Below are 13,889 nucleotides of genomic sequence, written 5' to 3'. Positions count from 1 at the left end.
ATATTTAAAATTTTTGAAAAGGTTTGGATAAATGAAATAACAAAATTACATAGATAATTGTGAAGTGTTTGGGGGAAAAATGTCTGAGATTTGTTACAAAATGAATTAAAACTCTCCAGACACACTTTTGGTAAGTGTCTAGATGTATAAAGGACACAGCAACTCAGACGAGGGCTGAATATGGGTGGTGGGCTCTAATCCTGAAGGACAAAACCAGAATATCCACCGAGACAAATCTTGTTTGATGGATCCCTGCTGCTAGATCCAACTGCAGCAGTCCGGTCTGGGAAGCCCATTGTGTGAGAGGCGATTAGGAAGGAAACACACTAAAATTGTATTAGAAACTGGACTCCTCAAATACAATATTAATTCACAGACAGCAAAGCAAAAGCAAATCATCTTGATCCAGCCAGGGCCTGTGCATTCTCTCACACAGTTTTATTGTTAAGGTTACAATATCCTCACACACAAAAAACACAAAAAAGCCTAATCTAAAAGATCTTTTATTCTTAAATGCTTTTAAAAGCAAAAACAATTGCTTTTTTTGATATCTTTATCTTTTTCTCATATTATTAAACTTTTTTCTAACACTACAATTCATATTTCTATTTTAAATGCAGCTTTATATTTAAATTATTTCTTGACTGTGCATTTTGGCATTCATTCTGTTTTGAATCCTAGTGTAGATAAATAAATTAATACTCAAATGTAATTATTGAATTCAATGTCCTAAATTAATACATTAAAACAATTACATTAAATGCTTTTAAAATTCTAAGCACTTAGTATTTGTGTATTACATCATTTCTTGGCCGGTTAATAATTAAATGCATTGAAAAACAACCGAAATTAAGTCTAAAAATTTTAATTCCTCCTCACTGATAAAGGAGCATCAAATCGGGTAATGTCAGTTTTGGAGGTAAAATGAAGGAACTGAGGGAAGCAAAAAAAAAAAGAAGAGATTTGAGAGAGAAAAAAGAAGAGCATATTGCAACCCTAGCGTCTCTCTGGGATTTAGCATAACTGTGTGTGTATCTGTAAGACAGAGAAAGTGACAGAGAAGGAGACGACGCTTAGTGTTCCCAGGTGCTCAAGTGTATCTTATCGTGTGAGTGCAATTATAAGCCTCTGCCTTTTTCCATCTTCAGTGTACTTTAGCGTCTCAATGGGACGACACCGACTTGCATGTGTTGCAGCTGAAAATGCTCCCGGTTCTCAGCTCCGTGGTCTGAGGGCAGAGGCTGGCTGGTGCCTTTAAGCCAGCTCTGGGTCAGCCCAAACACTGGCAGCTATTCATGACCAGATCAAGTTGATGTGAGCCTCTGTCCCTCCTCTGCCTGCATTTCCATATGAATGTGGAATATGCTAAAGAAAAAAAAACAAGCAAGATCCTTGTCCCAGGGAGCCACCGCAGGGTGAGAAAACACACATTTGCGAGGAGAACTCTACATCCTCCCCCGATGGCAAATAACAGAAATCTAGGCATAAGCACATTTAGGTCGAATAATAAATAACACACACAAAACATTTTTTCTCTATCTTCTCTCCACACACATTCAAACTCAACCAAGGTCAATGTTGCCATCAGCCTAGCAGCTTATGAATCAAAATACAATAGCATACACATACAAATGCTTTATCATGACTGGACACACACACACACACACACACACACACACACACACACTTACACAATATCAGTTTCATGCCGGCTACATCCCAGCCACAATGAATAAAGGGTTTAGCCAGACAAAGCAATTGTCCTGAAAGACAAACAGCAGGAAGCACCAAAACGGCAATGACCGTGATGCACAGACGTACGCATCAAATATGAAACCATGTCTGAGAAACAGCAGCGGACTGGCGAGACATGAGTGTAAACATGAACAAATAGCACAGATCTGCATACCCTGGGTGTCCTGTATCCTCTCTCTGCTACCTGGCAGGCCCCGGCTGAAGCCGGCCGCATCAGGACCGTGCCACCACGCGCTTATACACGTGTTTCGGAAAGGCACGGGCCTCCTGATACACACGGACAATGTCACTCGCTCCTATTGTTCCACTCCATCGTTTGGCCGGAGACAAACCCCAGGCCAGTCTGACTGTTTAAAGGTGGGCTCAAACCCAGAGCGATGAGGCCATCTATTACCAGGAGAGATGAGGGGGGGGGGGCAGAGACCCTCTAAATACGGGGAAAGCTCCGTCAGCTTGGTTTATAACTGCCGGTGAGCACTAGGAGCCCAAAGCCTGCCGCCGAGGACCAGTGTGTCCACAGCAACACAACTTTCGGGTTTGCTGCTTTTTAGGGCTGAAAAAAATGTTCACCTTCATTTGACTCATGTTAAAGAGGTTAATTTAGAAAATTTTAAATAAATCATATTGCAATAAACAATGATTTTGTGTTTCTGTTGTTGATTCTTTGTCTTCTGGCTTTCAAATCGATTTTAGTAGTTTTTACTATAGTATAATAGTCACCATAAAGCCATAAGTCTTAATTGAAAACAACAAGAATAAAAACCCAAAGAATGTTTTCGAACATTTCAAAGGAGAAGGATTTTTTTTGTGCACAAAAAGCAATCATGCACCCGTTAAAGGATTCACAGTGATGTTAATAAAACTGTTACAGAACAAAAAGAGAGACTGCAGAGGAAACCACTCTCGTGTGAAGAGCAGTTCCCACTGAAGGAAATGTGTTCCAGCTCATATTTATTACCAATAATGTGCCAGTAAAATTTCTATTTGCGTAGGCTTTGTAAAACAAATAGCCCAAATCATTTCTACTAAGGCCATTGCTGGCTGCTGTGCAGTTACCATAAACAAAGCACCACAAACAAACTCTAACCCAAACTCTACGACGCAGAGGAAGGCAAACAGCCTGATATTTTGTAACAACATTGCACAGTAATTTAATTATATCCATCCCATGTGCAAGTTAACTGAATTCACGTAAATTCCCTGGCACAACAATAATTCCCACTGCAGCTATCCTGAACACTAGTCGTCTTTTGGGGACTAACTCTAGGATCCAGTTCACAACTGTGGTGGTCTCCATTAGAGTGAATCATGCTTCTCCTATATATCTGTCACAGATTGGGCTACAGATGGACGTGCATATGCGTGTTTTTATTTAGTAGGAACCAATCAGACAGCAGGGATTTTGATCCTACCCTTGAAAGACAGGTGATATTTGTCAGGACCACTCAGTGTGAGACCTCCTTCCATTTACAGAGCACACAACCTGAGGATACTTAACAAAGTGTGACTGTGCTGCTGCTTTAGAGTCGCCTCCTTGTTTTGTGCTATGAATTGTATTGTTAAAAAAACTTCTTTCAAGTGTTTCACTGATTCAGACTTTCTGTGATACTACAGCAGAGATTTATTTTCTGTGTGCAGACATCAGTCTGGTCTGGTTACCATCAGCCCAGCGCCAGCCACCTGTGCACAGGCCCTCCTGTATTTACACTGTGATTATCACAAAGGGGGGAACTCGACCAGATTGCATTTCTTATCTACAAAGAGTGCTCACTCAATGTCCAGATCAAAAAGTTACAGGAAACTCAAACAGATTAAAAAGATGAACTGTTGGTTCGAGATTTCGAGTCAAAACAAAATCGAGAAGAAAACCAGAAAGTCACAAAAAAAAGACGATGGAGTTTTGTGGGTTAAAAAAAAAGGAGACTTGATTTTATCCTTGTTTTTGGACATTGTCCCACTGGGCTGTTCTGGTCTTGACTGAGTCATAGTGTGCGACCCTGTCCAGCATGCTGGCCTCTGCCAGCTACACAAACAGTGAGAGAGAACATGACATCACCCCTCTATCATCCACTAGACGCACTCGAGGCTCACAGTTCAACAGGTTCAAATGCTCGATACAGATGGGGGCTAGCGTTAACTCAGTGAAGCAAGAGCTCCTTCATATTACAGACACCTTTTTTTTTTAAATTTCCCCAAAGCTTTGGCCTGCTTAACAGATGCTGGAAGTCATTACAAGGGAATTGTGTTACAGTTTGGTATAAAGCAGATTTAGTTTTTCTGTTCCTACATCGCTTCTACAAGACACTAAACTGGTGACAGAGGGAGTGAGAGGACAGTCTTGACCGTGTTGGATGTTAGTGTAAAGGGAATACGCTCTCTCTGGGCAGTAAGCCTCCGCAGGCATGTGGAGGATGTTCCCTCCTCACTGTGCCCACTGTAATAAGTACGGTCGGCCTCAGCAGGAGTAAACAGAGACACAAATCTCTCTTCCCTCTGGGCGGCCCAGGCAGGAGACATCAATCCCCACTTGCAATCACCACGTCTACATTCAAACAGATTTCATTACACCCTCGCGACATCACACCCTTCAACAGCTAACATGCGGAAATGATTTTGGATTTTGTCTCTGGTTTTTGTCTCCAGATTTGACAGTTGGCAAAGGACAAATAAGTGTATAGCTTTTTTAATGGGTCATTCTCAAGATGGGGTATGATTATGATGACATAAAACCCTGTGGTGCATTTTTCAATTTACAGATAACATGAAAAACAACAGGTTCTGGCAAGAAAAATATAACCTTGTCCATCTGAGGACGAGTGAAGGCCAGTGGAAGAAGGAGACGAAGGAAAAAGAGGAAAAAAAAAAAGGTAATCCACCATGTGGCCCACAATCTATTCATTGCTCCCGTTTAATTTCTTTTGGGTGCATAATCCTTTCAGTTTCAATAGCAAATTTAACAGTCCCTAAGGTCTAAGCACCAGACTGGTCAATACAAAACCAGACAACTAATTACTGAGCGCACCACGCTCTCCTCCACCCCCTCCTCCCTTCTTCCTCCCCTTTTCTCCCCCTCATTTCTCTCTCTCTCTCACCAGCAGCTGTGGGGTTCATGTACACAAGAGCAGCAGTCAGGCAGTATTAGGTTTCCACTTCCCAGATCTCCCTTAAAAGCCTGTCCCATAATGGCCCTTCAGTCACACAAACACGCATAGGGTTTCATACAAAAAGCACACACAGTTGGACGACCACATATATACATTCGCTCGAGCCATTTTGAAGATTCCTAAAATTGGGATCTGTTTGATTGTCCACCTACATTTGTTTTCTAGTTTTTCTTTTCATTGGTTTCTCAAGTGAGATTTCCTTTTTTGATGCTGAGCGGCTAATTGTTGTGATTATACTCTTTCCCAGTGACTAAACAACCCTAAAGTAAATTGCCTGTTTACTAAGAGACAACAACATAAATGTTCATAATGTCTAGCAGTTAGGCAGTAGCTTTAATAGGGCATAATTACCATGTAATTGGCGCCTTGTTTTCAAGCAATAAATTAGAGCACAACTTGACAAGCAGCTTAGCTAATAAAAATTGCTAAAACCTAACCTATGCCCGAGCTCTGGAGTGGTTTATAGTGCTAAAACAAGCAGCCAATGAATAGATTAGTCGATGAAGAAAAATGTATCGGTTTTGATAATTGATCAATTGTTTTAGCCAATTTTAAAGGAAGAAAAGTTTAAATTCAATTTTACCTGCTTCTACGATCTTTGTCTGAATTTCTACGATGCTGGCTCGAACTGCTTGTCTATAATTTTTTTAACAGAAAAAATACATCTTTTGATTTTGGTCCATTGATCAAGCAAAAAAAGCAATTTAAAGATATCAAGCAGGGAATTGTGACATAATTGTTTGACTTGTTTCTGACATTTTACAGTCTAAAAGATGTATAACTGAGTTGACAAAATAACAGATGAGCAGATTAATTAATGGTGAAAATAACTGCTCGTTGTAGCTCTATTGTTGACACAGTTAGGTGGGTCTATGTTTTCAAGAGCAAATTCAAAAACCGCCGCGTCTGAAAACCTAATAATGTTTCATGATAAAAGAAAACAACCCCAAAACAATATCAATCATTTTTTCCCCAAGGGAACCGAAATGTAAGTTGGATAGTTATTTGAATTGATCGGAGAATTATATTGTGCAGGAGAAAACAGATAATGATTTCCTCCAAAACAAAGGACCGGCTTTAATTCTGGATACAGAGATACCTTGATTGCATTTTGGCCGATTTGAAAACAGAAGTGGATGCATATGGTGCAGGAACCCTCGGCTGACCCTACAACATATGGTGCTTGTGGTGTTTATAATGTAGATGAGAAAAAACGTATCCTTTGCTTCCCATGAGTAAATACCCTGGCTGTGACAATGATAACATAGTCATGATAGCATGTTCGGCGCAAACCCAGCCCCATGTTGTGTCGTGTTGTGACTGCTGTCCTGTGCTTTACAGCCTTCCTCTGTAAACAGACGTTCTCGAGGCTTTGATCATGACCCAGTGCACACCAGCAAGTCAGCACAGCCCCTAATTTGCTGATGGCTTTAAAAAGTCCCTCCGTTAAGAGCACTTCCCACAGATAATGGGAAGAGTTGCCCCCCCTGTGACCTGAGTAGAGTGTCCTTTGTCTCACTCCTAATGTTTGCCGTAGCCCATTGTGTCTGCATTATCCAGCTCCTCCACCCCTCCTCGCAGCACAGCTTTGATGCGACAACCCCGCTGCACCTCACTGGACTGCCCCTCAAAGAGGAAACACTAAATGTATGGAAGCCATTTCCCAGTGTGCCGCTCTGCATGGACTCCCCCCCCCCCCCCCCCCCCCCCCCACACATCTGTGTGACCACCGAGGGGCTGAGATGGTTAGAGAAGCCGAGCTGTTTATAATGGCGCAGAGCGTCATGTGGCTACAAACACTGGGTCCGACACACCCGCACGCATACAGCTGATTCCACAAAGACATCCTGCACCCTCTTTGCTTGCAAACAAGGATCCTGAGTCCTGTCAACGCAGAGACAAGCAGACAAATTGCCAATGATCTCTTGACCCAAGAATCTGGCGTTTATCCAAAAGAGACTGCCCTAAAACGGAGAGGAAAGACATATATGTGTATACACTTTAAACCATTAAATGTACAGTACAGACGAAGATAAGCACTTTTTGAAATAAGGTGTTTAAATTATTCAAAATTCAGAAGCAATGCTCGTCTCGGCACCTTCAGCTCTCTGCTTTGTGTCACTGAGGACAGCTGGATAAGAAATGGACCATTGGTAAAAGGACACACGGTCACCATCACAGACATGACATCACCCACTTTATAACCAACTCACTTGGGGCCATTTGTGGTAGGATTCAATGTGTGTACGTGTGCGGGTACATGCATGCAAGACCCACATATTGCTTGATTTTTCTGATTCATTTTTGAATAATGGGTTAAACTGAAAAAGTAACAACTTGTGTTAATTCATCACAGCAAAACAATAAACACTAAATATCAGTTTTCCACTATCAAGGCCAAGACATAAATAATTCAAGAATTCAAGAATCTGTCTTACGATGCATATCATCTATCTGTCGTCATTATCTCAATGTTGAATGACAACTTGCATCCATCTGGCCTTCATTCTATTCATCAAAAAGAGTCATGTTAATGGTCCATAAAGTCATTATTTTATTTCACCATATAAATAAAGTTGAAACTGTTTCCATGACTTCAACCAGGCAACTTTGCCTTGTTCATCCTTAGGTCTCTGATTCACAGCTCCATTTTCCATCCAGGTTGGCTTGATTCCAGGTTTCACTATGGTACTGTCTAAAATAATCACTGCCTACAGGATGATGCACGAAAACTCTCAATCTGACAGAGATGAAGAATATCTCCTGACACCTGACATCAAACTGTGGCAATGGTGGTACCACAATAACCATGTCACAATGTTGTTTTCAGATGTCGAACACACAGATGTTGCATCTATGGAGAATCCTCTCCGTTTACAAAGATGCTTGGAAAGAGATACGGTGAAGTTCGCCACAGGGCTTTGGCCACAGAAGCTTGTAAACATGTTGACGAATCATTGGGAAAGATTTAAAATGTCTTCAGCATGGCACACAAACACAAGGTAGGAGGGCATTTTAGGTCGTTGTTGAAAAACTGGAGAGTTCTGACTTGCCACAAGGTGTATAAATCTGTTTACGTCTTGCATAGTTGCACTAGAAGAAAAACAATACATGAGTGAACCAATGACTAAAGAAAATAAATGTACTTGACACAGCTTGTCAGGAAGAAAAGCCTCTCAAGAAACAAGACAGCAGAGATCATGCATGCTTTCAGCAGAGCAAAAATATCTCCAAACATAACATGGCAACATTTATGGAAGTTAATTTTGTGGTAAACACTATAGCGTGCCAGTCTTTCAGAATCAGTATAACAAAGCAGCATCGGCATTCTTTCCCACCATGTCTCTCCCCTTATCGCAAATCCAATTCCATGACTTTGCTTTGCACCTTTTATAAAGAATAATAAAGTGAAAAACACTCCCACCTCGAACACGCTGTAAATAAGGGCCTTGTGACATTAAGCAATGAGCAGCATAAAACCTTTTGCTCCCTCATAGCAGAAAAAGTTAGCTATTCATTTTGAAGCTGAACCCTCCAAATTAGAGCTGGAGCTCCTGCTTATTACCTGCACAGTCAGCGTAGTGCAGGATATTGCAACATAATGAAGGAGCCACCATCCAAGCTCAATAAACAAACTGAAGAGGTCCTTCTAAGGAAGTAATGAGTGTGCCACTCATAAGCCTTTTTCAAACATGACCTGCGTTTGCCTTTCACACACGCACAACACAGCGGGAGGTTCTCTGCTCAGACGCATTCATAACAGCAACAAATCCGCCGCATTATTCAGGCGAGAGAAGTGTAGCAGCCGGGTGCAGCAGACAGAGGCAGGGAGCGATCGGTTAACTCCGCCCCAGAGTTGACGTGATTTTCTTGACAACACACAGACACTAGTGTCGGCTCTTATCACCACGAACTCTCTCGACATTTTCGTCTGTGTCTTCTATGTGTGTGTCACTTCATCGGAGTATTTGTTTTCTTTTTGTTTTTTTCATTGATTTCATTCAGCATCCTCCCCCCATTCCCTCGCAGTGAATCTCCAGAATTTCTACTGACATTATACGAGGAGGCCAGGCAGAGAAAGTCACCTCGGACATTTGCATTCACACATGCACCTCCCCGGGAGAAAATACGGAGGAACTGCAGAGTTCAGTGCATGTCTGAAAGCAGCTATACCGTATTCGTCCCAGCAACAAGACCGGGGTGCTGAGACAATATGCAGTCAATTTGGCTGCTGGTTTCTTGGCCTCCCGGGTTATGAACTTCTTTGATGGAACAGTTCTTCTGGTAACAAACCACATTAAATTGTTTCCTCGAACAGCACACATTCAGTCATTCAGAGTGCCCACATTAGTCAGCAAAACCCAAGATTCCTTTGTCCACTCTCAAAAGTTTAACTCGTTTTTTTCAGTGGCCTATAGTAAGCAATAGGGCTGTATGATATGATGATATCATGTAGCAATAGAAAAATAGCTATAATTTCATATTAGTGTAGGGTTTATTCCACTGTGCAGCAAATCTCTTTTTACAGCAGTATCTTTTTGTCATTTCGACAGCACTTTGTTCTCTTCCACGAATGCAGTCAAGAACAGAACATGAAGGCAACACAAACAAACGCAGAGGAGAGTGAACGTCACGCTGAACGTGGGGATTCTGAACAGGGGAAAGACTCCGACTAGAGTAGACAAAAGGGGCACGTACCTAAAAAGCCATCGCCCCCATGGTGGATTTGAAGCATGGCACCCTTGCATACACACAGAGTATAACACAAAGATGTAACAGCTGCAGTCGCAACTTCTGCAGAAGCATGGCTCCAAATGACGTGGTTGAGAAAAGGTACGATTGCTAAGCAACAGTATATATTGTCATCTGGATATAAAGGTTTGTTTTCCTTGTTATATTCCTTGTTAGAATAATAAAACGTATGTGTGCTTTAGAGTGTTGTGAACAGGAGATAAGAGGCCAACAGGGTTGTTGTTTAAAGCGTTTACATGCACTCTGGTAATTCAATCATAACCCGAGTAAGGCAATCCTCTGATTATGGTGACTGTCATAGAAACATCTTAACAAAGTTATCTTACTTGCATTGAGGTCACCAACGAGGTAAGCACAACTCAATTTACAGAGATAGATTACTTTCAAATGGCTGAGCACGTATACATGATATAGCCTGCTACTTTGCTTCATTGATTTGTCATGCTTCACACATCCACACGAAGTGAGCAGGTGTGGATCATTTATTCGGGATTTGCATTTGTTATTACAAGTACTGCTACTTGTAACACAGGTTGCATTGAGGTAATGTGCAAAATAACACTAAAGTGCCGATTTTCTTCATAGATGCTCATGGACTTTAACTATCAAACACCTCCTGGAGTAGATGCACTAATTATCCCTGTTAACTCCATGGACAAAATATTACATTCATTATTTTGTGGCACTATCACCAAGCAGCTCTCTGAATGATAAAACAATTCCCTTAGAAGGAAGACTAATAGGTAAATGTTGATGTTCTGCTCCTGCTTGAGTGTCAGGAAGGAAAGGTAGCTCCTACTTCCTGCAGCAGTTGTGAACCTGCTAGAGTTTCTGTTCCCATCTCAACTGGCACCTGTGTCAATCACACGGCAGCATCAGGCTCACAACTAATAAATCACTGCTACTAAGTGAGCTTTTCCTTTCACTGCCTGGAAACAACCACCAGGCTAATTTATAACCAGAGGAGGCATGGGGGAGAGGCTAAACTTGGCTGTGGAGGTCAGGCAGGTTATCTGACCACATGTCTTCACCTGGCATAAACCAAAACAAACAACTTCAGTCAGCTTTAGACATAAAAAAAAATACTCCAGCACTATAAATAAACACAAACTACTTCCCCAGATTCAAGTAATCCAGCAACCTGGATGAGTGGATGAGCTGTACCATACCAGCTGATTTAACAGTGACCCCCAAAACACTGCAGCTCTTTGTTTAGGACATCTGCACTTCTATAAAATCAGGATCTCTTTAAATCACTTTAAATATGTTAATTTTATTTAGGCTCGCAAATTAATTTAGCATTTAACAATAGTGCTTGCTAGTGTGATGGATATAAATGTGAGAACAAAGATGTGGAAGAGATGTTGATCCCTAGCAAGCAAATGCTATTCTATATGCAGTCCCTTTATATTGTAGAAGCTGAAACAAATCCAACTTTTTGGACAGTTACTTTCCGAGTCCTCATTAAGGTGTTCAGTTCTGCTGCTTCATAACAATATGACCCACATGCCCAAAATAGAGAACTAGATTCTGCAGCAGACACATTTTGTGAGCATTTATAAATGTGAAGTAGAAGTGACTGAAATTCAGCAAAGCTTCCCCACATTCTATTGGTTAAACAGGATGTCACACTGCACAGAGAGCAGACCAAAAATAAATCCACACAGGCACATTTTTCCATCTCTTTTAACTCTTGGTTTAAAGACTAACTTTCACAGGAAGAAATAAGTCCATTATTGCCGGTCGGGATTCTTCATTTCCATGTTAGTGAGATGTGTAATGAAGGGAGGGAGCCAGGGAAGCACAGAATAAGTAAGTCAGAGAGACGGCTTCTGATTTCCTCAAAGAGACGATGGAGTGAGGTCAACAGCCCAAACTGCCAATGAACCATCAAGGTGAGACCCATAAATCACAGCTCTGAAGTTCAACAGCTTCCTAAAAGGAGCCTGCTCACTCACTTAACTCTGCTAATTTCCCAGACGTACACACACAAGTTCATTTGGGTGCAAATTACCATCTAGTGAAAAAAACTATAACATTTCTCAGTTCGAACCAGTAACTTGAAAATTACTTTTGTCCCTCTGAAAATTGAGATTTAGAAAAGACAAACAACTGTATTTAAATTAAAGAAATTTGTATTTTGTATAAATGTTCATAAACAATGGTTAAGTTTTCTTTTGTCTAGATTTATCTCCAATACAGAAATGGTCAGATAAAATATATAATGGTCTGCCTCTACAAACTAATCATAGACAATGATCATAAAGATATAAGCTAAAATTATCTTTCGTTAATTATGCAAGGGAATAAACTGTTTCAAACTTATATGGAGATCCAGAACAGCTTAAAATCTGCAACAAGCATTCTTTCAACAACATGATGTACAACATGTGAATATGAATAGTCTACAAGATGCACGATGAACTTGGAGTCTAAAAGTTCTGACATTTCTTCATGTTATCAACACAGTTCTTTTTATTTGATGTGTCTTTAATGACATTATTCAGACAGTTTTGTCAGTTGGTGAGAGTGGTAAGGTTGTGGGTGATGGTAAGTCAAAATTTTACGCAATCCCTCCCCGCTTAAAAAAAACTCATGAAAAAAAGTGAAAGTGCCGCCATTGATCAATGTTATCATCTAAATAAACGTCCTCCATAGCAGGAAAGCTGAGAACATGGAAAAGTTTCGAGGATATGAAAAAGGCACAGGTTTTGCACTGATAATGTCAAAGTAAAAAAGTTTTCAGAGCCATTGTGCTGCCTGGGCCAAGTGCCATTCTCTTTGACCCCTCCAAATTCCCTTCCCCCAGACGGCCTCCACTCCACCTCCTGTCTCACTCTACCTTGACCCTTAAAACTTACAAATTCACAAGCACAAAACCTTTCTTATCACTACAGCTCGCAAATTAACGCTGAACTGTGAACTTGAACCCTGCAAGTAGAAGTCGAAGAAAATACAGAGCTACACATCCAGCAGCAAAACTCAAAATAGGTAGGAAACATCTAAATCTCAATCATTGAGGAATAAAACACAGTTTTGAAAATACAGGCATGCTGGGGATTCTTAAGGAGCACACAACTTCCTAAAAGTGCTCAGAGAGAAAGAGAGACACACTCACCATGTAGATCCCGACATCTGAGCCTAAGAATGAAAGATTCCTCTCTTGTCTTTCTCCGATCAACTTCCATTTTTCTAAGCTCCCATATGGCACCCCCACCCCTTCGATCGGCAGAAGCAGAAAGTGCGACAGAGGGAGAGTCAAACACACAGGGGAGAGAGAGAGAGAGAGAGAAAGAGAGAGAGCAAGAGAAAGAGAGAGGGAGGGGGGATATTAGTCCTGGTGTGGAGATGGAGGGGACTGTTGCAGCTGTGCAACCCCGTCAGTATCTCCTCAAATTCAATCCTCCCCTCAATGTGTCTGCAGCACCGCGGAAAAAGGCAACGGAAACAAAGTGATCCTCTTACACACAGCCCAGAGAAAGAGAGGGAGACGAATAGGAGAGGGAGTGAGAGGGAGAGACGGAGAGAGAGAAAAACATGCACGGGGACCGGCAGAGAAAGAAAACAAGCAGGCTAGTTAGAGGGCCGCGGCAGCTGAAGAAAAGCAGGTTCAGTTTTCAGCGGTTCCTTTACTTTGTCGTAGAAACTCAGCCGGCCTAATGGGAGGTAACAAGTGAGAGCTTCTAGGAAGGCAAGGAAATAGTGCATAATACCTTCCAGCTTCTTTCTACCCCCACTTTTCCCTCCCACCCGCTCCCTATTTCTTTTCTCTCACTCTCTATCACTCTTTCTCTCTGTCTCTCTCCCTCTCTCTCTCTCTCTCTGGTAATAAGCCTGGCTGCTACAACCCCCTCCTTCGGGCGCTGGAATGCAAGGCAAGAGTTTCAAGAGGCCCAGTTAGACAACCTTCATAGTCACTGCACCTTGACCCCCCTGGGTCAGTGTGTGTGAGAGTGTGTGTGTGTGTGTGTGTGTGTGTGTAGGAGAGGCAGGGAGCTTTAGTTGTGTCTGTGTATACTTAAATTCGTGGGGGCCAGCTTTGCCTCATGAGATCACATAACCATACCCGGACAGCCACTTGACAGAGTTAATACTGTCGGACATTTACACCACTGTTGTAAGTCACAATCAATCTCACACTGACTACTGGTACATGCACACACTGGCTGCCTTCACTCCATGTAAGTAAGTGTATTAAACTGGTCTGGTTGGGAAAGA

At 41.7% G+C, this 13,889-nt stretch overlaps 1 long non-coding RNA gene across 1 annotated transcript in view; it reads right to left on the bottom strand.

Annotated features, from left to right (window-relative positions):
- Window positions 1-13,646, bottom strand: part of LOC109628501 (uncharacterized) — a 45,458-nt gene extending 31,812 nt beyond the window's left edge. The window contains exon 1 of the long non-coding RNA XR_011238602.1: window positions 12,790-13,646. This is a non-coding gene — a long non-coding RNA (uncharacterized lncRNA). The remainder of the gene's footprint in view (window positions 1-12,789) is intronic.
- Window positions 13,647-13,889: the final 243 nt, after the last annotated feature.

Source organism: Paralichthys olivaceus, chromosome 15 (genome assembly GCF_024713975.1).
Source record: "Paralichthys olivaceus isolate ysfri-2021 chromosome 15, ASM2471397v2, whole genome shotgun sequence".
Lineage (NCBI taxonomy): Eukaryota > Metazoa > Chordata > Actinopteri > Pleuronectiformes > Paralichthyidae > Paralichthys > Paralichthys olivaceus.
The sequence above is the reverse complement of the archived record's forward strand: the minus strand, read 5'-3'. Positions and strand labels throughout refer to the sequence as shown.